The 24,729-nt window shown below is 48.4% G+C and overlaps 1 protein-coding gene across 5 annotated transcripts in view; it reads left to right on the top strand.

Moving 5' to 3' along the window:
* LOC144169567 (sodium/potassium/calcium exchanger Nckx30C-like) overlaps positions 1 to 24,729 on the top strand; it is a 357,968-nt gene that overhangs the window by 296,761 nt on the left and 36,478 nt on the right. The gene's annotated exons all lie outside the window — the stretch shown is intronic.

The following is a 24,729-nucleotide window of genomic DNA, read 5'->3' as shown; positions in this document are numbered from 1 at the left end:
CACGTCACGACTACGTCACGATCACGCCACAACTGTTGTTGCTCCCGCGCCAAACTACGACGCATGCGCGCCCCACCTGTTGCTGAATGCGATCCGAGCAGGCAAAGAACACGCGAGGAGCAGCGGAGAGCAGGCGAGGAGGAGTGGGGGAGAGGGCGCACCTGGAACGGCTGTTGCGGACGAGGCCGCGCGCTCCCGTTTGACTTCGGCGCCGCGGAGCGCAGCCGCGGCGGAGAGGAAGCAGACGACGCAGGCGACGCGCCTCCGTTGTCATAGCAACGCGGCGCATGCGCAGAGAGCAGTGGGGGTGAGATCAAGTGCGAAACGCGAGGAGCAGCGGAGAGCAGGCGAGGAGGACTGGGGGAGAGGGCGCACCTGAAACGGCTGTTGCGGACAACGAGGCACGCCAACGCCGGGTGACATCGTGAGTTAAAGAAATGCTCTGCATTTAAAAGATCGCCACGGAAGCCAATAGACACAAGAAACACTTCTCATGCAGCAACAAAATCACCAAGTACTGTTCTGCGCCACTAAAGCGTTAAGTTGGGCGAGTTGTTTACTAACTAGGAATTTCATCGCACTATATAGCAAACATGAGCACAGGGACAAAGATAAGAGACAAAACACACGCCGTGTTTCGTCTCTTCTGTAGCTTTGTTCCTGTGCTCATGTTCGCTAGTACGAAGAGACGAAACACAGCGTGTGTTTCCGCTCTTCTATAGCTTTGGTTCTGTGTTCATGTTCGCTAGTACGAAGAGACGAAACGCAGCGTGTGGTGTTTCGTCTTTTCTGTAGCCTTGTCCCTGTGTTCATGTTCGCTAGTACGAAGAGGCGAAACGCAGCGCGTGTTTCGTCTATTCTGTAGTTTTGTCCCTGTGTTCATGTTCGCTAGTACGAAGAGACGAAACGCAGCGTGTGATGTTTCGTCTTTTCTGTAGCTTTGTCCCCGTGTTCATGTTCGCTAGTACGAAGAGGCGAAACGCAGCGCGTGTTTCGTCTATTCTGTAGTTTTGTCCCTGTGTTCATGTTTACTAGTACGAAGTGACGAAACACAGCGTGCGTTTCGTCTTTTCTGTAGCCTTGTCCCTGTGTTCATGTTCGCTAGTACGAAGAGGCGAAACGCAGCGCGTGTTTCGTCTATTCTGTAGTTTTGTTCCTGTGTTCTTGTTCGCTAGTACAATGATTTCTCTTGTTCTGTGCCCACCAATGAAAGAGTATGCCCGAACGCTTCTGGGCAAAACGCTATCCTGTCGTCCTTCCTGTCAGATAGCTCGCTCATTCACTGCGGTCGTATACACCTGCATTGCCTCCTCAATGTTGACAAGGCAGGAGTCGAGCAAATTTTATTCGGCAGACTCGATCCGTTCGGCCTGTGTAAAGCCGACTCAGCTCGGGTCTGCGGCTGCGCTTTTCCGACATCGCCATTTTTGATTTTCTCCTTTGGAGCATGGTTATTATCAGAATGGCTTGGGGGGCTAGTAATAAATAAATCTAATTATCTCGTGTAATTACTCTTTTACACTGCTTTTCGATTTGAAATCGAAACATGCAATTTGAATGTATTTTTTAACCGTTATACCTTGCTGTTACGGGAAGGCCTTCCCGTACCACCACAATACAATAGAGACCTGTCTCTATTGTATGCGCTTGTTTAATAAAGAAGTTGGCGACGCATTTTTAAAAATTACGAGGGATATTTAAGACTTTTCGAGAAGTCTAATGGGACCTTCTGTTGATCTAGTGTTTCTGTTCAACATTCATTTTACTCTTGTCGGGTTGCTGCCGCCGCTTCATCCACACCCCCTTGTTCCCAACGGCGGTTATGAAGAGAGGAATATCCACCTGTCCTAGCTTTTTCCACCGGGGCGTGCTTTTCTGTGTTTTTTCCACCGTCGTCATCCATAGCTATTTGGAGTGAAGCTCTGAGCCCATGCAGCGACGTATACAATGCGCGTCCAGAACGTTCTACGGTCGCCGCCGCTGACATTTCTCTCGCACGTGCCGCGGTGGCTCAGTGGCTAAGGCGTTGTGCTGCTGAGGTCAAGGGCGTGGGTTCAATCCCGGCCGCGGTGGTTGTTTTTCTGATGGAGGGGAAAAGCCAGAACACCCATGTGTCGAGATTTCGGGGCACGTTAAGGATTTTCACGTGGTAAAAGTTAATCCGGAGCCTCCACTACGGCGCGCCTCCTAACCCAGGTGTAGATTCAATGCCTTAAACAACCTCCCCACAGAAAAAAAAAAGAAATTTCACTCCTCCTCCTCAGCGGCGACATCCCATTTGCCCTCAACGCCCCTAGGGCGCTGCTGCTGACATTTCTCTCTGCCTTCCCATCGCCGCTGTCCTTTTTACCTCAACTCTCCAACTGTGCTTCTTCCTTCTTTCTCCGAACCCTCTTCTGGTGCTTCTGTTTCCATTTCCCAGCGTGAGCTCCGAGTTTGTGTAACTCCTAACGCGACCTTGAAATATGGAAATCAAAGGTTTTTGCCCTAAAAATTACCTGACGATTACGATACTCGCTAATGCGAAATATGAGCGCAGCGCGAACTGCAGTCTTCTCGGTGACGGCGTATAGCTGCTGCGTCTCAGGATGCAATCGCGTCATCAGCGAACGCACGACGACGCGCGCTCTTCTGGCGTTATCTCGCAGCGCGTCAACACCACCGAGCATGTCTCGCGCGGACTCTGCATACCGCCCTCCTCCTCACACTTTCGCCATACTTCCCTACTCCGCGTTTAGGGGCGAAGCACCTTAGTGGCTCGGGCTGCTGGCGTCCCATGTCATCGTCGCCTCATGTCGTCGTCGTCCCATGTCGTCGTATTCTCATGTGGCAAGGGTACTAAAATAGCGGGACACTCATTTTCCAACGCCTCGCGCTGGAACGTAGCGAGTATTAAAAGAACACATCGGGTCACTCGTTTTTCAGCGCCTCGCGCTAGAAAGTTTCATTTTCATGGGCAAAAACGCGTACTAAAAGAACACACAGGGACACTCGTCTTTCGTTCGCGCTTGCTTCCTTGCTTCTATTTCGCTCCGTACTCGCTTTAACTTTAAAATTTGCAGTTCCCCGTTTCGAATTTCACTTCTCCCCTTTCTTCGTAATTGGGATGTATCAGCGCGCGCCGTAAGGCAAGAGAGAGACTTACAATCTCTGAATACACTTATACACTGCCTGCTTCGCCCCTCCTCAGGTTTCACGTTAGTGGAGAAGGCCCGATTTTTTGTTCGCTCTGTCTCGTCCATCTTCGGTGTTCTCTTCGTCCGCTCGGTTACACCGAGGCCGACGGCGACGCGAAACCATAGGAGCGGGCGATTAAGAGCTGCGCTCTAAAATTATAGCAATGTTTCACTTCGTGAACGCAGCTTACACGCAAGCATCCTGGGGATGCCCAGTCCAGGTTTATTAGTCGCCTTGTTAAGCTTGTGCACGGCGCTTGCTGTCGTGTGCGCCGGCCGCCACAGTGCACGTGATCGGAAGCTGGCTGCTCAACCACGTGTCCATGGTGTGGCCGCAATTTCCAGTCACCGGGCTTCACATGGACTTCACCGGTGAAAAAGGGGGAAACTGGTTACTGTGTACCCCTACCCCCAACTGCAAAGTCACCCAACTCAAGGCTGCCAACGGAAAGGGAAGCAGTCCTATTTGTAAGGAAGTCTCTGATGTAATTGTATACTTGCTTCCCCGGGGCGATCTTGACTAGCCCCTCTAGTATCGCTTCGTGTCTGACGTTATGAAAAGCCTTGGTGAGGTCTAGACCTAAGATTGCCCTTGTGTCCAAAGGAGAAAGTTTGTCGCCGTCGATTATTTGATGCTTGATTTCTAACATAATATCCTGGGTCGAAAGCTTTGATCTGAACCCTATCATAGTGTGCGGGTATAGATCACTATCGTCCATGTAGTTGCTGATACGGTTAAGAACGACGTGTTCGAGGAGCTTGCCAATACAAGATGTTAAAGAGATTGGTCTTAAAATGTGAAGCTTTTTTCCAGGTTTAGGTATAATGACTATTTTAGCAGTCCGGATGGCCGAAGCCGCCGCGAGGATCCAAGGAATCCTCGCTGACGGCTGAGGGAGGGGGACCGTCCAAGTCGTCGTCTACCCTTCAGAGCACATCTCGGGCATCAAATAAAGTCATCTCTCTCCCTCTCTCTCTCTCTCTCTCTGGTTACTGTGCTCTTCTTTGTGTTTTATTGCCGAGGCGCATCCGCTTTGATCTTGAGCAGGGCGTGACCTTCCTTCTTTCCCCGCTCCGTGGTGCGCTCCTCCTCTCCACTCCCACTTGTCCTCCTTCTCCTCATCCAGCGCTCACTACCCTCTCCCGGCTGGCTGTCCAGCTGCCGACTTGATCTCGGCGATTTCATAGGCGGGACACGTACGTTTGCGAGTAAAAGACGGAACAGCATGTCGAAACCGGAACAGATGAAAGAAACACGGGAGAGAGAGAGAGAGAGAACTTTTATTTGTGCAGTTTGTGGAGGAGAGCTAGACCGCCACCCTAGGCGTCGGCCAGGAGCCCTTGGGTCCTAGCAGCGTCTTCGGCTAACTGGACGGCCCAGACTTGATTCGCCGGGTCTGAGCTGAGCAGTACGGCCTCCCACTGCTCATTACTGCTAATTTTGCGGCTCTGAGGAGTCGCCTGAGGACATGCCCATAATATATGTGCAAGATCGGCCCGTTCCTTGCATCTCCGACATTTATCTGAAAACTGTCCAGGATAACAATGACTATACGCGACGGGGTTTGGGTACGAGTTCGTCTGAAGAAGCCGCCAAACCACAGATTCATCGTAAGTAGCGCTAGAGACGGGACACAAAAGAGGAGACACACACGATGGCGCTAATTCGCAACTGACTTTATTAGGCGAAAACACAAATATATACCCAAAAGAAACCCAACTCATGCACATATCACTCGACATTGCGCGACCCACAAAGATAAGACCCAGGCGCAATGCTGTCCACTTTTTGAAAACACCAGTGTGTTATGGCGACACAGGCACCAATTGACACGCGAGGTAATCGAAGCTTTTTATATAAGAAAGCACGAGGATAAGTGTATCAGCCACGCGTCGGTAGCACTTCATGAAAAGGAATTTCTGTTCTTGTCAAATGCATTAACTTAGATGTTTCGCTGGTTGGTTGTTGACTATGTGCAGTGTAATCTTGTGTGTTTTTTTCGAATCGTAATCCTATGACCTTTGTGTTTATCAAACTGCATTTTCGGGTTTGACCTGGGCACGTGTTCTTTCTTTTGGGTATATATTTGTGTTTTCGCCTAATAAAGTCAGTTGCGAGTTAGCGCCGTCGTGTGTGTCTCCTCTTCTGTGTCTCGTCTCTAGCGCTACTTACGATGAATCAAAACCAACTAGCCCAACTGTCAATTTTATTAAACCACAGATTGCCTTTTACTGAAGGATGGATGAGCGGGGGGGGGTAGCGGGCTCGTACAAGCCGGTAATGAGTAGTCAGCTCCCTGTAAGACACAAGCCTGTCTCTGCCCGTCCAGCGAAGCGAGTGAGCGTCTGGGTCAGAAGTGTCGACGCCAGCTCGGTCGGTAAAGCCTCGAGCCGCATCGTGCGCACACTGTTTCCATTGGTTTTTTTATCGGAATAAGCAACACATGCATACTTTTTACAGCCAATGGTGAGGCTTTGAAAGCCAAACACAAGTATCACAGCAAAACCAACACAAATTCCTTTCCATCTGCCTGTCACGCAGTCCTTTAATTAAATCTCTTTCCTTTTTCAAGCGCCATGCTGGAATCATGCGGACGCTACGAATAATCGAGTAGAAGGGCTACATCTGGCCGCGTTTGCACCTCGCACGCTGTATAAAAGGCCGTGAAGACAAAATACAAGTTTGATTCATTAAAGACTGCTTTGTTCCGATAACAACGACACCAGCTTTATTTCAAACTTCATACTTGATAACAGTGAAAGCATGAAGCAGAGACGACTCCGCGGCCACTTTCTGTCGAGGTTTCTATGGCGTCACATAATGTTCTTTGTGCTACTGACGGCTGCCGACCAAAACATCAATGGGCGATGATTATAGTGAGGCCAATGGACTGATTTGATCGTATAGCTTGAATTGCAACATGTAGTTAACGCACTGATTATGTGTCTCTCTTTGCGTCCCTGCTGCCGCTTTTTCATCACTGCTGACGTCGTGTGGCGCGAAGTTTGAAAGTTCTTCCACTATTCTCGCGTTTTTTTTTTTTTTTTAGGGGCGCAGCTCCTAAAGCCATGGGTCTGTCCATCCCTTGTGTCTCGTGGTACGTGACCGCCGCATGCTTTCGTAGATGTCGCAAAGTGGGCCGCGTTGCACGCGCAAGAACCGGCTGCAACCGGCAGCGCAAACTCGGCACCGGGAGCGCGAGCTTGTCTGTGTTCGCCAACGGAGGCGCGAGCGCACGTGCACTGCGAGGGGGAGATCACGCAAGAGATCACGCCACGAACGCAGGCAGTCGTTCTCGGAGATCGAACGAGACGCAAGGACCTTTGCTCGTTTCCTCTCGTCTTGTTCGGGCACAAGTTCGCCCTAAATAAAAGTTCTTTCTTTACCGTTGTGTCCCATCCTACGTGACAAATTGTGGTGGAGGTGCGGGGTAGTCCTCGATGGCGCGGAGTCTTTCACCAGGTCTGGGCCTGGGAGCATTGACTCCGAAAATAAAAGTTAATTTTTACAATGTACGCACACAGTCTTACGTCTTTCTTAATGATGAAATGGGCGAACTCTCACGGGAGAGTTACGGTTACCGATGATCTCCCCCTCTCGAGCTTCGCCCAACTTATCATCATTCATTCCGTGGATATGGCGTGATTTTTTTTTTGTTAGAAGTTAGAGGACGGTTTTCGTGGATGGAATAGAGCTGATTTAGTTACCCAAAGGCTGGTTCCTTCATATTGAACAAGGTTATACTTTACCTTTACGTCCCCTTTTAGTTTGGCTGAAACTCTCGTTCACTTGACGTGGCGACATCAGCTGGCGTACTGGCACGAAAACACGAATAAAGCTAGTTAGTCTGCGCCCGACAATTACTAATGTCGCGTGGAGGTTTGCAAGCATTACTGCTGCTATTGGTTCTGCTTGCCTAGCAAGGAATAGAGAATGAAATCAATCGCTGGGGTCCGTTTTCGGTCAAATACCTTCTTGCTGTTGTTTTTCAGAAACTCGGCGAAAGCAGACCATTTTTTCGTCCCTTAACGAAGCTGATCAGCCGAGCGCTGACGCCCGTAGCGCGCCCGATTAAATATTCGTCGGGCCACTACTCGCAACAGGCAAGCAGCTGCGCCCCGAGTCGATAGCCTTCAATAATTATGCGCACGCGGACCCTCTGTTTCCGCGCGTATTGATTGGTAGTCGCGACGAATTCCGCTTAGTGGAAGGCTGGCGCCTGCGTTATCCAAATGAAACTGTCTGTCAGGCAGTTCCATTCGTTCAGCTCGCTCTCCTGCCCCTGAACGGAAAACGAACGCCACTAAAGTCAAACGAAAACCCTTTGTGCGCGATCAAACTGCTTATCGTTCAGCTCAGAATTCGCTTAGTCCTGTTGTGCGTGAGAGCATATTCTTTACGTTGTGCTGAATGTCAGTCCATGTGCCGTTAGTTTTTTTTTTTTTTCGTGTAGTCTTATTTCTTTTGCGCAGAGTAATCGAGATTCCTCAATTGTTTTTACTTTTCCCGGGAGAAATTTATTTCTCGTGCACTATATATGGCCCCAGCCGGCGAAAAAGGTACTGCCGTCGTAACCACTTTTTTTTTTTTAAGGGAAAGTCTTAACTGCCCTATTGGGCGAAGAACTGTCATCGTCGTCTTCGTTTATTGTTGTTGTCGTTGTTGCTCGGGGTATACAATGGCCGTTGCAGTAAAGAGTAAAGAGAAAAAATTACGCCCACCTCTCCTCGCGGGAACCCTGGTGTGATGCGACGCTGAGGGGGGTTCCAACACAAGCGGAGAGCAACCGTCGACTAAAGCCCGTACTACATGGAGCGATTTCGCCTGCGAATTCGCTGATGCGGCGCCGCTCGTGCGGCAAAACTACCCTTTTTCGTTGCTGTGGCAAAGTGCCAAACATTTGAAGCGGTCGAGCAAACGCCGCTCGTGCGGCGTGCGCGGCGTAGAGGGGCCGGACCTGCGGCCAATAGGAGCACAGCTCGGCACCACTTGCACGCTTGGAAACCAGATGGCGTTGCTTGTATGAGCGCGACAAAAGCGCGGGCACACCAAAACGTTTGTCTTCTCTGCTGTGTGTGCGTATATTGATAAAGGATTGGCGATTATTATATAAAACCACAAATATACTTATATTTACCGCAAACCAGGCACAAACAACTTGCCAAGAAAGTAAAATAAAACCACCCTTGTTTAAATCACAACAACCTTCTGGTGGCAAACTTAATTCAGTCTGCAAACAAGGCGCATCTGAAATGCGAAAATCGCGGCGTTCGCAGGCCCCATGTAGACGACAATTCCAGGCATTGCGAACTTCGCAAGTGCGAATGTTCGTTCCAGCGGATTCGCAGGCGAAATTCGCTCCATGTAGAACGGGCTTGAAAGGCCGCCGGAGAGCGGCACACCGGTTATATGCGCAGCGCGCCCGAAGGAGAGGAGACCGCGGAGAGAGAGAGTACTGCGGCTATTACGCAACACAATCCAAGACAATCCACTTTAATCCAATCCAATCCAAATCCAATCCAATCCAAGCCAAGCCAAGCCAAGTCAATCGAATCCAATCCAATGCCCCTCGCGAGATAGTGTTCGCTATCGGAGAGGAGAGGGGGAGAGTGGCTGCGGACAACAACGGACGCACGCAGGAAGGACAGGGCCGCCGACAAGAGATGCTCTGAGCGTCGCATCTAAAACTCTTGGAGTATTCGCCCCGAGATCGAACACAGTCGGCCCCTGGCGGCGGCGGGACGAACCGCTCCTAGTGTGGATGGCGCTCTCGCGTCGTCTGCTCGTTCACGTTGCGCAGGGCGCAAGACGCGTGCTGCACACGATAAAACAACCAACATGTGTACTTGTTTTGCAGGAAGAAATGACATAGTTACCTCTACTTCCACATTTCCTCTGAGACGCAATAATCAGCGGCTGTTGGGGGTCAATGCGCTGGTTTAATTCCACGAAACATCTTCGCCGTGGTCGCCGCTTGAGTGTGAAACGTGTTGTAAACATTGCTTCGACGCATTGCACTTTTATTATTGATGAGCGCAGTTGCCTGCCGTTTTCGGAATGTCAAAGGGTGCTTTTTGAAGTTGGCGTGGTAGTTATTTAAAGGATAAAAGTTTAATGCACGGAACGGGTAAGAAGCGACAAGAAGTGTGCATACCCGTGCATTTGCCACACCCTTGTAAAATTGCGCTGTGTCCTTATAGAAAGAAGACACAAACAAAAACAAGACCTGCATGTGCGCTATCGTCCATACGTTACCGGGGACGTATTTTACACCCGCAAGCGCCTCTGTGATCGAATTCTTATTCCGTACCATTTCGAAAATAAGTACCATTTTTGGACAGACGTTGCTTATACTGTGTTGCTAATTTTACTTATTATTTAAAATACGTATCTGTTGACGCGCAAGCGTATTTCGGGCGGATTTCTGGGTAAAATTAAGCAGTTGTGAGTTTGCGCCTGTCCTGTGGCATTTCGTTTGTCATTTTTATATACCCCATTGTCAAATCCCGACATGAATCACCTTGTCCAGAAACGTGTTTCATCCAGCATAACTAAACACCTAATATGGTCACGTCTCAACCTCTTAAGGTGGACCTAAGTTTAAAGAAGGAGAAAACATCACGTAATATAATTCACGTTGTTGCCCACATGTGCGGAGGGTGTGTGCCATGACTCGCTGGATTTTTTTTTATTTTTCCCTCAATGCTCGCTTTCAATACAATTTTGAAAAAGACGAGCCACAATTCCTGCACAATCTCGCGCCAAAAGGGGGGTTAATCAGTTTTGAAAATACTGGCGTCTACTTGTTGAAGTACTGATTTTTCACCGCTACGGAACACGACGCCTAGCTTACTTTCAATTGCTAGTAATACTGACAACCAACGTTTGGCTTTTCGCGTTACATGCGTTCTCTTCTCGCTGCGCTTGGAACGTTGGCAGAACGCAACCCCACCACACCCTAAAAAGAAAAATGAAATGCACAGAAAACTTTTGTCCGTGCCTTTTTTAACCAATCGTCAAGAATTAAATGCCAAGACAAAAACGAGGTTCAGTTTCAACACAAAGTAGTTGCCGGGAACCCGGTGCGCTGTTTCGTAACGAGAAATAAAAAGGAACATTTTACTACATCTGCAACAGGGCAACTTCATTTGCCATCTTTATGGTTCTTAAGCGACATTCCGGAAGAATGCAAACACATCTCGCTGTTTTAGGCCCCTGTTAGACTTTAAAAGGAACGCAAATGGTCAACAGTGCAGCAGTAACAGAAAATCTGTGCTCACTGTGAGGTCCCAGAAGCTTGGTTTACACACTGCAAACCTGCTTGTCACTTTCCAAGTCTAGCTAAACTTGAGCTGTTGATTGCACTGCGCGCGTTAGCAATTTAATTCGCAAGGTCACTCCCGACGAAAGCATTAAATAAGTGATCCGACATCGTTATTCACCAAACCTGCCTTCAGAGTAGCTAAAATTTTATTTAACTAAGCGGCGCGCAGAAGACCTGTTAGAACGTTTGCATTTATATCTCTGCGCTGGTTAAAATTCAGTAATGTTATGTTGCCTTCCTAACGCACAAAAAATAGCGTAAGCTCTTAGAAAAAATTTCAGGGCTGTTAAGATGGTGTTACCATTTCAGGGCATCCCACAAACGCAAGAATGCGTCATGCTACCAGCAAAGGCGATTGAAACTGCTGTTGTAAACTGAATTCCAGAGAAAGAGGTTTCCTGATCTGTTTCTATTTATGATTTTAATGAAGGCTCAAAGCCATAGTCTGCAAAGATCGAGCTTTCTACGAGCCACGGCGTACAAGTTCATTGTCATTATTGCAGCCGTTCTGAGATTCCCGATAGGTCGCCGCTATTTTGGCTTACTATTAAAATCGTATTGCCGCTTCCATGCTATATATTGAATGTTGAGGAACCGAACTACAGCATACCACTCTTGTCTGCGCCTTTCGTGCGCACATACGGCGGGAAAAAGGCACGAAGCGCGCCCACAGTGTGCATTCTTACGGGCCGCTCAGCGGAGCATCCACACTAGCAGCGCGACGCTGTCGCCACCTACATGTCGATCTCGCGGTGAATAGAAGCCGAGTGGCTTACAATCACGCTACCTTCGCGCGTTCCCAGCGGCGAAACAAAAATATTACTGTAGTGTGTTCTGTGCGACAGGTGAACCTCACGGCACGTGAGTGTAACAGACCCACCATATAAGGTTCTGTCTGCCCGATGTGCTTTGAACACACGCATGTGAACGCATGCATATAGTGAAGGCAAACGTTGCAGGTGGCGGCAGAAAGTTAGATGGGCAGATGAGATCAAGAAGTTTGCGGGTATAAATTGGTCACAGTTGGCACAGGACCGAGGTAATTGGAGATCTATGGGAGAGGCCTTTGCCCTGCAGTGGGCGTAGATAGGCTGGTGATGGTGATGATGATGATATGACGTGATGAATGTCTTCTCGTGTGCCACAAGTGGAACAAAGAGGTGAAGATGCCTGCTGTATTTTGAACTCGGGACACAAACCTAACTTTATTTTCTTATTTTTACAGCCATCAGGGCGTCATGATCGAGTGGCGAAAACAGTACTCTTGCCGTGGAGGAGACGACTGATTCAGTGCTGAGCGAAAATGATTTTAGACAAAACGCAAGGAAATCGTGACGCTCCAAACTACAACGAACTAACGTTCCGCGCGCGAACTCGTGCGTTCAAGAGAGCTCTCATCCTTATCCCCATCTTCCATCAGCATCACGCCGCGAGAGTAACTGGAATACAAGAGGCTCTGTATAGTGCTGCCAGTTTATATCCCTTAACTTCGGCGCCCGCTTCATCCGGTAGCCTCGATGAGGTGATAATAGATGCCAGACACACCCTAACAGTGCATGTACTGAAGCAACGCCGAAAGTTAGGCTAGTTGGTACAGACTTCTTAATCTATGCACGCCGCATCCCACCAATCTCAGTTCAACTCTTTCTGCAGTTCACTCCCTGTAACCCCATCTGTAGTCCAATAGTGAAGCCTCTCACTCGCTTTTCTGATACAAGATCTTGACACGTCATTAGCGCAGGGCTTTTACCTCCTCCATGAAAAAAGCTTCTCCGTTGTATACCACCCAGTCGAGGAAGGCGGTAAAGTATGTCGATAACGTTTTGCTCTGTTTGTGCGACGGTGATTACGTGCTTCCGCTTCCGCCCAGCACGTGACTTCTTCCGCTCCCCGTTTTCGGTGTAGTTCTCGAGAGTTCGCTCACGTTTTGGCGGCACGCCCTGTACAGTAATGATGAGAGGCGCTTTGCACAGTTCGCAGTGTGTTAACTAAGCGTGACCTGGAGCTGAATCCCGGTAAAACGCGGCGGCTGCGATGCGAAAAATCGGGCCAAGCGGGAAAAGCAGAAATAATCGCTGCGATCGATTAACAATCGATTAACCCTGCCGTCGACTGGCTCGCTGCCCAAGACGTGATCGAAATGACGACGCGAGGTCGCATCGAGCCGACTCTAGGCTAACAGGTCCTTCGCTGGCTGCGTGGAAACTCCGGACAGCTGGTTTTGGTTTTGTTGCTACGCAAACCTATTGGATTCTCAAAGCTCACACAACCTTTCAAGGTAGGGCTGGAGTACCTTCTGCCCTAAATGGGAGAAGATATTTCTAGAGATGCGTGGGAAACGCACCACCGTGATCCGAGCATGCGATTTGACTTTGAAGGATCACCAAAATTTTACTCCCCGTGATGTCAAAAGCTCCTTCAGCGTATTTAAAACTAAACATGGTGTCCCAGGGTTGACTCCCAGCTGCAAGGGCTGCAACCATACTATGTTACAGGTGATGTAGGTAGGGCATAAAAGTGTATGTGCAAAAGGCGTAATCGGAGAGTCTAATGCCCGTGCTACCCTGTAACTTTCAATTGACAATGGGACTCTCACCCACAATTGCTCCCTGTATATTTACAATGGGGCAATCGGTAGACAATCGTTTCAACGGCCTTTTGCAGGCCTTTTCAACGACCCCGTAGCACATGTATAAGACCAACTTCAAATAGTCCCCCCCCCCCCCCCCCCCCCCCATATACGTCACGTCCCATGGTCTCAGAGTGCAAAGTTTCTTTATTTTCTTCCGAGGTAGATCGGCCTCTTCAAACTCAAAGTTTGAGATAGTTTGCCTAAATGATATCGTCAGTATTTTCCAGGAATTTAGTGCTAATCAGTAGAGTATACAAGTTCTTCTAGGGGGTGACCAATTATTTTCGGTCAAATGCGAATACATGCAAAATAAAAAAACAATTCCTGTTAATAAGATGCTTATTACCTGCACGACAACGCAAAACGCCGATTCCTGTTTCACAACCCTTTTTTTTTTTGTTTCAATGAAGTACAATGAACCAAAGTAGAAGAGTTGTGTGTAGCCACCAATGTGTTGGTACACATTTGAAAGAAAAAAAAATTACACCATCTTCCCGTAGGGGAACCCTGAGTAGTATGCAAAGCAGCCATGGGGTCGATTCAAGTGCCCATTAGTTTTCAGTTCGTCGTTTCCGTTAGGTTGAGGTACGTAGCTACCGTTATATTTACAGTTTGGTTTCCATGGTAACTACCACACTTTTCACTTACCGGAACTACGAAATGGGAAATTGCGTTGAGCCCATGGCTGTTTCGCATACTACTCAGGGTTCCCCTACGGGAAGATTGTGTAATTTTATTAGATGCGACGGGGCTATGTCCCTCCCTTGTCGTTGTTGCGCCGTCCACACTCCCACTGCGCATGCTCGGCTTGCTGAACGCCCGGTGGTGTCTTACCCTTTAATGGCTCCTGGAGCGACAGTGTTACCGGTGTCTTACTGGGCCGGACCGAGATGAACCGAGCATGCGCAGTGGGGGTGTGGACGGCGCCACAACAAGGGGGGGACATAGCCCCGACCATGAGATGCTGGAGCGACAGAGTTGCCGGTGTCTTCCTGGGCCGGCGGGTGGATGGACGACGGACGACGGAGCCGAGAGCAAGAGATGCTTTGCATCTAAAATGGCCGGGCATATGCTCACTTCGCTGCAAATGCCGTCGAAAGACGATAACCTTCTGCCACCTCTGCCGCCTAAATGCCTCTCTCCTCTCCCCCACCTACCTTTCACGCTTTTCCTCTCCCTCTTCTCTCCTCCCGCGATAAACACGGAGGATGTTTGCTAAATTCAAATTTTCCCGCTTTCCATGGCTCCAGCCATCTACTGGAACCTTTCGTTACTGTTGAACTTGAAACACCGCCACGAGGTCTGCGAGCTGTTCTTGTATTTTGGGGTGAAAATATTGTTTTCGGCACTTAGTATTTAATTTCTTTCATAAATATCAAGCCAACATTTACTTTCAATTAAAAGAACACTGCGAGTACCACTTGTGCGTCGATCTTGTGCCTAAAATATGCGTAATGTCTTTTTGTTTGGCAATTTTGTCAAGTATGAAGTACGGTGCCAGATTTGTGGTTCGGAACGGTTTGGCCATATAAACTTTTCGTTCAAACAGACAGACAGGCAGACCAACATTTTCGAGCTTGAGTTGCTAAAGAAAGACTCTCGTATTTAAAAGAAACGACAATACCCAGCCTTGAAGAGAGCGGGGCAACACACTCGCGTCTACCGAGGCTGGGTTCCGTCGTTTTTACAATAACATGCCTAAGCTCTTTGATCGACAGTAAATCAGGCATCTGCTTGGGTTTTTTTATCGATGGCTTTTATACGGTCTTTACAAATGCGATGTCACGACGTGAGGTTATCCATGCGAGAAATGGCATGCCCTTCGCCAGTTTTTATGGGGACTGCTACGTTCACTGTCCGTCACTTTCCTCACTCAGAAGAAAGCTAAACCTGTGATCTAACCTAAACAGAGAACAATCGTGCAGTAGTTTTATGTGTGAACTGTAGGTCTTGGTAGACTTACAAGATACTATAGGGCACTGACACGCGCAAAAAAAAAATAAGTAGCGTGGAGAGCGGAACTCCACGATAAGATATATCCGCAAAGTACACTCTAAGGCAATCCTGTGGCTCAGTTTCACCACAATATACTCAATGGATCGATCCATGCAGCCAACGATAAAATTCTGGCGCATGACGATATCGAACGTAACGACTCGACTCAAAAGTTGGGACTGCGCTGCTGTTTCACCGCGTGGTGCAAGTATGACGTTCTGGATGGCACAGTGGCACTGCGCAGATCACATTTCTTAGTCAAATGGCGAGCATGTTGCTGTCATTCGCCAAATTTGCTTTGTTTACGGTATAGATTTGTCACTTGAATGCACGAGGTGAAGCTGAATCGTGGAACTGCCTCAGTGTGAACTCATAAAAATTAATAAGAAAGCTATTGGTGTATCGTTATGAATGCGTTATAGAATCTCATTCCTCTGCCTCGCGAACTTGAGCATCGGCCCGACGTGCACACTTTGCCTGCACTTCAGAAGTTTGCAACTCAGCGTCTCTCCGTTTCTCACACGCCTTTTACGAGTCGCAATCGCGCTCGGTGCCAAATTCACTCGGCGTTCTTCCCCAGTCTCCGTGAACACCTTTGCCCAGTTAGCGCCTGCATTGGCTGCCTGTGGCTCTTTCTGTTGTTCAGCAGCCTCAATATTTCGTCGCCGTCTTTGCCATTCTATCCTCTATTGCCGGCTACTCGGCCCTGCAGTCGGTTCACACACCATTTTACACTATGTACCGACGCTTACAAGCAGCGACGCGGCGCGCCAAATGTCCCCAAGCAACTGAGGCTATCACCGCATCGGCTCGACGTCACCTGCACCCGCTCGCGGCCCGTTGGCTGTCGCTCTACTACGTCACTCGCTTCTGCACAAATCGCGCTCCACTTCCTTCCTCCTCTCCCTCGCTCTTCGCACTCACTTCTCCTTGTGTCTACGTGATGATGCCATGCGGTCTTTGCCCTAATGATACTGGATGCAGAGCATCTGATTCACTCGCCTTGTCCCTCCGGCGTCGTCGTCGTCGTTGTCGTCGGCGTTGTCCACCCCTCCCCCATTCTCCTCGCCGCGCCAGCTGCGCTCTCCGCCGCTCACCCCCTCTCCTCTCCGATCGCGAACACTCTCTCGCGAGGGGCATTGTATTGGATTGGATTCGATTGGATTGGCTTGGCTTGGCTTGGATTGGATTGGATTGGATTAAAGTGGATCGTGTTGGATTGTGTTGCGTCATATACGCGGCACGTTGCGTCATAGCCGCGGCAGACGCACTGGGGCCGGCGCATGTGCAGTACTCTCTCTTCCGCGGTTTCCTCTCCCTCGGGCGCGCTGCGCATATAACCGGTGTGCCGTTCTCCGGCGAAGCAACATCCACGCTTGGCTCAAACACCTAGAGTCCACGCCGCTTTGCAAGTACGCCAACGTCGTCATCGACTGTTTGTATTGCTGAAGCAACCAAAAAAATGGAAATTTCTGCCGCAAATGCACGCTAACCAATCGCCTCTCAGGGATTACGCATCTGCGACGTAAATCAGGCGCGTCTGTTGTCGGAGCTTTTTTCTTCGTTCCGTGAAAAGCTGACTGTAATATAACTATATAACTAAGCAGGTCACGTTTTAAAGCGAAGCTTTAGTATCCTCACTGATGCCGGTGTACGCCAATACGCCCTGCAGAAAAGCCAATTTTCTCTGACGATGACCATGAATGATCGTTAGTGAAGTAAAAAAAAAACGCTTTCGCTGGCCAGAATCGAACCTGGGTCCCCCGGGTATTGAAGCCAGCGTCCATTCGATTGCTCCATTTCTACTTTTTTTTTTGTCTTTATTACCAGTCTTCAACGCACACGTACAACACAAAAATAACCACACGCTGCATGTGGTACAACACACACCGACATAAACATACCAGCCCTGCCTCCGGCTAGGCTTTGTCATTTAATCATCACTTTAGAGTAATTAACGGCTCTAGAAAAAATCCAACCAATCTGGTACTGGCTGCTGGACTCTCAGCCCCTCAACGAACTGCGTGACACTCTTCCGCAGAAACTGCCGGGCCGGTCGGGCATCCACGTCGCCATGGAGCCACGCCATGCGCGTCCGCCATATGCTGTGAAGGTCGAGGAGCATTATTATATCGTAGGGGACTCCTTCGTTATTTTCTGTGGGTAAATACCGCGTACCATGCGGGTTAAGTGGGGAGTCTTTGTGTAAAGTTCGCTGCATAATATCCCAAAAGTGAACCGCTTCGACATGGTCGAAGTGAACGCCAGGCAGCAGGTACCGATTCGCGCCGTACAACCCAAACCCAACGATAGGCCTACGCATGCAGTGCACACCCGAGAGTTGCTGTGGGTAATCTAGAAAAATGGGGCGTTCCCCCAGAGTAGCACATAATCACAGCGTTGGGCTGGCCAACAAAAGAATCCATCACAAGAAAGCTTCGCGTTCAAGCATCGTCGTGGTTAGACGGAGGGGTGCATGTTTCTCTCTCTCTCTCTCTCTCTCTCTCTCTCTCTCTCTCTCTCTCTCTCTCTCTCTCTCTCTCTCTCTCTCTCTCTCTCTCTCTCTCTCTCTCTCTCTCTGTGTAGCCTTTAAAGGTGGTTTTCTGCAATTTTTGGTGCTACCACGGACGAGTGTAACACGAAAACAGAAATATGAGTCTTCGGAGGTTCAAATTCATGTGTTCTTATTTGCGTACCATTTTTGTTGGTATAATGCGTGTGACGTATGGGGACGAAAGTGTTGGTTAAATTTATTTTCTGCTTAAGGTATCTCAGCTTGAAATAACGGTATGCTAACCCATAGCACGCTAAAATAATTTGCTGTACTCCGAAAAGTACCATTTAAACATGGCAAGAAATTTTGTGGCCCCGTTTGGGTTATTTTGTTGCATCAACAGAACTAGGGAGACAGCACATCAAAAAGACGAGAAACACACCAAACCAAACATGCAATGGTGATTGCTCCGGGTTATTTGCTTATTTTGTGAGGCTCCGAGATATTGCGAACATTTTTCCAATGCGGTCTTCTAAACAACGGTAGCCGAAACAATTCCAACTGAAATTGGTTTGAAACGTTTCTTTGAATGTCAATAAACGGACAAACATAATATCCGAGCGCGTTGGTCATATGATGCCTATTATAGCCATGTACACATGAGACGAGGTGTTCTTTCCTACGAATTTGAGCGGCGATCTGCGATTCGTTTCGTCCTGTTTGCCCTGCGCTGAAAGGCCCCAAATTTTCAACAACAGTGGCAAATTCTCCAACTACCGAATTCGAGTATCTTCTTTTTGACAGCGCCTCTCTCTTTCTCACTCTCAACGGAGGAATTCTTACCCTTCGCAACCTTTGGCGTTATTGACTGCTGGCATTTATTTCTGCGTTCATTCAACGAGCCCCTCAATTCCAATTCTGATTCGCTGCACGCATAGCGAGGGCCCTGGTTCTGGCGGTCTTGGTTTCATAGGTAGCTTAAGAGGTTTCAACGCTGGTTGACCGCTCCAGACATACCGTAGACGGTTTAGTCATGGCACAGGGGTTAAAAAGAAGCTCCCGTTCCCCCGAGTTGTCGGAGCGGCACCGGCTACGACCCCCAAGCTGAGAAACAATTACCTTAACATAAACACCCCAGGAAGTGGAGGGCAGCACAGCCTCCCCGGTAACCTATAGTTGGTATGGTATCAGACCGGTATTCTGAAGTTCCTTGATTTGGGCCCCATTGAAGGAGCATGCCTGTATACAATTTCTTTCTTTAATTTCAAAAATTAAACGCACTTCAGCACAACAAACGGATGAATTCCTAAACTTTTCCATCTTTCGCGTACTGCTGAATTTGTTTCTGTGTTTATTCAACGAGCCGCTCATTTCCAATTCTGATTCGCTCTCTCTCTCTCTCTCTCTCTCTCTATATATATATATATATATATATATATATATATATATATATATATATATATATATATATATATATATATATATATATACATTTAATCAGAAATGGGAAACGAGGGGCTCGGTGAATTAAGACAGAATAAGGGTTAGCAGTCAAGAAAACCTCGGAAAGCAAAGGGGGGAATGCGGTAGGTCAAAGACACAGATGAAGAATTTTTGGAGTCAGAAAGAAAGTGGTGAAAAAATGCCCGCCGGGTGGGATCCGAACCCACGACCTCCAGAATACCCGTCTGGTGCGATAACCACTACGCTACCGGCGGGGCTGTTTCCCCACCACTTTCTAGGGTATTTATGTCAAGGTATTTTTTGTTTCCTGAACTTGGGGGTGGTAGCCAGCGCCACTCGGACTACTCGGGGTGAAGGGGACCTTCTTTTTAACCCCCGCGCCGTGACTCGAGTGTCTACGACATGTCGAGAGTGGTCGATCAGCGTTGAACCCTTTTAGGCTACCTTTGGCACCAAGACTGTCAGAACAGACCGGTATTCTGGAGGTCGTGGGTTCGGATCTCACCCGGCAAGCATTTTTAAATGCGGAGCATTTCTTAGGCTCGCCTTGTCCTGCGTCGTTGATGGCGGCGCCGTCCACACGCTCACTGCGCATGCGCAACTATCCTCCTTACACCCACAGCTCCGCGATACTACACTATAAAAAAAAAAAGAAATAGTTAGCGGCGCCCGGTTTCGATCCCACGACTTCTCTGGCCGCAACGGGAGGTACGCGGTGCTCTTCCCACTACGCTACAAATCAGGGACAGGAGCAAGTGCTACGAACGCGCCTTATGTCCTTGACTCATTCAAACTACGTCAAGCAGCTACTGATACAACGAAGGCACGCGAAGCTGAACGTCAACGGAAACGACGAACTGAAAACTTTAGAGGGGGATGCTGAATTTCCCGTGGAAAGCTGTGGCGGGAAGCGCCACGCGCCTTGCAGCTCAACCAGCCCCGTCCGCAGCGCCTCTGATGCTGATTGTGTCAGGATGCCCCTAGGGATTGGCCAACCAAAGAATCCATCACGAGATAGGTTCGCGTTCAACCACCATCGTCATCTTCCCGTAGGGGAACCGCCGAAGAAGAAGAAGAACGAGAAGACAAAGCTGCGAAGAGGAGGGCGTGTACATTGCTCTCAGCCGGTGCACCAATGTCAACAACCTTTACCTCACCAAAGCTGACGGAGACTACCGATTTTACCACAGAGACAACATCGACAAGAACATGATGGACGAGTTTCGGCGCCTCGAGAACCACCGCCTACTCAGCGTAACACAACAGCACTTGGGTGCCTTTGCCACCGGTGTGGACCCGGACGCGGAATTCCCTCTGGCGCTAGTAAAAACCAGATCACTCAACATAACGGTAACACAATGGAACCACACGGAACCGCCACGATGCTTCGCATCCTCATCAGGGTTCCCCACGGGAAGATGGTGTAATTTTTTTCACCACTTTCTTTCTGACTCGAAAAACTCCATCTGTTTCTATGACCTACCGCATTCCCCCCTTTGCTTTCCGAGGTTTTCTTGACTGCCAACCCTTATGCTATATATATATATATATATATATATATATATATATATATATATATATATATATATATATATATATATATATATATATATTTACTTTTTCAGAACTGAGCTCAAACATGCCGTTTTTTTCAGCTTCTTTATTGTGCAGGGACGGTACTATGATAGAAAGGGTGGAACCAGAGGACGAAGAGTTTTGCAAGGCCGCTCGATTTAGCATTTTTCTCTCCGCGGCACTTCTGCGTATTGGGTGGAAGACAATGACCAACCGCTCTCGCGAAGCACTCTCGAAACAACGTCCACCAGACTACTGAAGGCAGATAATAAAAGGAGAACGAACGCCCACCCGTGCGGGTCGCTACTCGCCGGAGTGAACGAACCCAGACTATAGATTTTGGTGGACACAAGAACTGCTAGATGACGCGCGCATATTGCCGCGAGTGACACATGTCCCGTACTGAAACACGGGTTGAGACACTTCTCGGGTCGCTGGTCGGCGCGAGATCCCATGTGGTATCGACTCGCTTTCCCACTCACAGCGATAACCGAAATGTCAAAGGCGGGAGCTTTCATCTGTACTTGTATTTTTAATGACGTCATTCGTCATTACCCAGCCTGTATCTTCACTACAAGCAGAATCTTGTTTTTTTATTCCTTTTGTTGGCTTTAAAAGTGCAGTGGAACTATTCAGACAGCTAACAAACGAGAAATGAATTATTTTATTGAACCGTAAACTAACAAAAAATGACAGCATACGGCTCCGCGAATGTACTGTGGTTCATTCCGCTGTCATAGGAATCAGTAAAACACGAAAGTGAAATGTTCAGTAAAATCTGCAGCTGAGCATGATTTGCGATCGGCGGCTGTCTTGTGGGTGTGCTTGGGGAGCGACGTCCTGCTGGCGGGTCGCTTCGGCAAAGGTATACTGGCGTGATTACCGCGACGGATATGACATCAGGGAAATTTTGATGTATCCCGTCATAAAACACGTTCGTGTTAAGATATAAAACCCGAAAACGAACAACTCTAAGTATAATGTACTCTTTAGTACTAAAGGTTTCTTCCCCGTAAGAAGACCCTGTATGCAGGGATGCACCCTTTACAGACCGCTTTGCTTTTTGAGGCTAGAGCAGGTTGCTTGCGAACTAAGAGCGTTGTGGGGAAGTATTCACAAAATGATGCGGTATGCGTGGTCTGCGGAAAGGAAACAGAAACTATGCGACCCACAGTGTTAGAATTTGAGGGTAGCCATCCAAATCTACAAGAGGGAAATGTTTGGCTTCCAGAAGCCCTAGAATTTAAGGGTAGCACAGAGGAAGTTAACTTCAAGGCTGTCGAGGCGACGAAAAGAAGGTTAGAATGCTGGTAGACAAAAAACCAGAGAGGAGAATATTGCCTGGGACAGCTACCACCTGTAACAGAAAAAAAGTATTTTGTGCCTAATAAGCTTTTTGTGCCTGCCCTAAGTAGCGCTAGTATTAAACCAAGAGTATAAAACATACGTATATTAGTCCTTTTTGGCAAGATGACATGTCATCGCCCCGCTGCAAAGGGGAAACCAATAGCAATCATCATCAATCATCATCATTAGGCTTCGTTGTACTGGTGTCACTTCCGCGACGGATGTGACGTAAGTGAAATCTTCGTGAATCCCGGAATAAAACACTTTCGTGTTAAAAAAAATCATGCACCCCTTCGCCCAGTGACGACTGTGGTTGAACGCGAAGCTTTCTCGTGGTGGACTTTTTAGCTGGCCGATCCCACACTGCGAGTGTGTGCCACTCTGGAGGTGCGCACCGCTTTTCTAAAATACCCACAGCCACTTTCGGATGTGCACTCCATAGTCCTAACGTTAGGTTTGGGCTGTACGGCGCCAATCGGTACCTGCTGCTTGGCGTCCACTTCGACCATGTCGAAATGCAGCAATCGAATAGACGCCCGCTTCATAACGCGATGGACGCAGGTTGGATTCCGTCCACGGGGAGCGTTTTAGGTGCGCAGTACCTTAGGACCGCACAATGTCCGTCCGCGTCCGTGCGCATAGCATTTATAATCGCTCGCAAAAAAAGCACACAGGCACCGGCATGATTCGAGCCTGTGTCTGGTAGACCAGACAGACCAGTTAGTGTCAGTCGTCTTACCCATTGGGCTACGACCGGGAATTAGTACCCGAGAGTCAAACGGCTTACTCCCTCGCCTGTAACGGTTCGGAGTACCTTAGGACCTCCCTATGTCTGTCCGCGTCCATCCGTGCGCACACCACCATCGAGCGAAAATCAAGCAAAATTCGATTTGAGCCGTGAGTTGCAGTTTCGTTTAGGGAATAATCAAGGTGCAACTCACGGCTCAAATCGAATGACGGTCGGGGCGCAAATCGGATGTCACTCGGGGCGCAACTTGGGTGTCATTTCGAGTCCTCGTACTCCGCACCCTCCGCATTCATTGTCATCATCAGAGAAAGTAGGCTTTCCTGCAGGGCGTATTGGCGTACACCGGCATCAGTGAGGACACTGAAGCTTCGCTTTAAAAAACAAATTCTTGTTTAAACATTGAATGACAAAACGTGTGAGGGGAAACACTAATCATAATTAAAGACTACGCGAGATCTAAGGGGCACTTTTTTGCGGTCATATTTAGTACTTAAAAATCTGCTGTGGATGTGTGTAATAACTGGCGCCTTCTTTTGCTCTAAGACCATGGTCGAAGTGAAATAACAATGAATGCGGAATTTTTTTTTTAACTTACTTGACTCGCAAGTGGATATGAGCATGCACGGCCCTCGAGGGTTTATTCTTCAGGACGTGCTGGCACTGGCGCGGGCTGTTGCAAACGCCACTGAACAGAGAAGTCAAGAGCAAAAGTTTCCGACCACCGATGTCTTTGATTTGGGGACTTTATCCTACTCTTGGACGCCAAAGTAACTGATCTGCATCTGTTTAGCATAATTAAGTGTCTAAATAACCATTCACGAGGCCAAAAGTGGTGTTTATCAGAAATGGTGAAGAGAAATATCCTGAACTTGATACTCCCATGGTTCGTAAACATTTACTTATTACGGCGCGCCACAGATTCCAACGTGTATACGAAAGATGAAAAATGTTGCTTTAAGTGGCTTCAAGCAGAGTTAACGTTGTTGTTTCCTCCGCACTATTAGACACTACAGTTTCTGTCAATGTAAATCCCGAACATGCACATCTGCACATCATGCTTTCTGTCTATGCACTTAGTAGTTCCGTGCTGAAATCTATTCCATCATGCTTCGTTCTTGTTGCTGTCGTCGTCTTTTCTCGTGTTCATCTTTCGCAATATGTGCAAATGAGTGCGCTACCAGTAAGAAAACTACAGGGCCCAGTAAGTTCAGAACATCGTAGCACATGTAAATCATAACACCAGAGTAAGAAATATAGAAGAGAATAAATTTGCAACAACAGTGAACTCCCGTTAAGACGAACTCGTTCAAGACGATATCTCGTTTAAGCCAAACAACGTGGGGCCGTTTGTTTGGTTTTCCATGAACCCAATGCAAAAAAAAAAAATGCGCTAAAAACGAACACCCTTGCACCTTCTCTTCGGCTAAAACGAGCAACTTTCGGGTAGACCACCACTGCTGGTGATTCTGCGTAGCGAACATGGCAGTCTTGGTGTGGTGCGGAGAGGCATTCATGTGACCAGAGGGAAAAAAGAGTAAATGAAAATCGTGGCGCGAAGCGAATTCGCGCCACGGCGGAAGGGAGGGAGCCAGAAAATAAGACACGCGGATAAAGCTACCACTTCCCCCACCCTTCAACCCGTGGACCCAGATCCAAAGCAAAGAAAAAAAAAAGAGCAAGCGGTAGTTGTGTAGCCGCTCTTCTCTGGAGGAGAGAGACGCAAAACTAGAAGGATAAAGAACGTGGGAAAAGTGACGACGGAGACTTTCTGTTCGCGAACGTAGCAGCTCTCGTAACCAATGTCGTTTCTCAGCGGGGGCATGTGACTTCGCGTCGGTTCGCATCGTGAGTCCCACCGCGCCACCGCCGAGAAAGCGAGGAGTTCCCTCTCTGTCTCTTCTCCGTTGTCGCTTGAAGAAGCGGGTGTACGGTCTCCGTCGCCGCTTAGACTGGATAAAACCAGGCAGGAGCCC

The sequence above is a fragment of the Haemaphysalis longicornis genome, unplaced genomic scaffold (assembly GCF_048455015.1).
Source record: "Haemaphysalis longicornis isolate Haplotype H1 unplaced genomic scaffold, Haemaphysalis longicornis Haplotype H1 scaffold_2, whole genome shotgun sequence".
NCBI classification, from domain to species: domain Eukaryota; kingdom Metazoa; phylum Arthropoda; class Arachnida; order Ixodida; family Ixodidae; genus Haemaphysalis; species Haemaphysalis longicornis.
The sequence above is the reverse complement of the archived record's forward strand: the minus strand, read 5'-3'. Positions and strand labels throughout refer to the sequence as shown.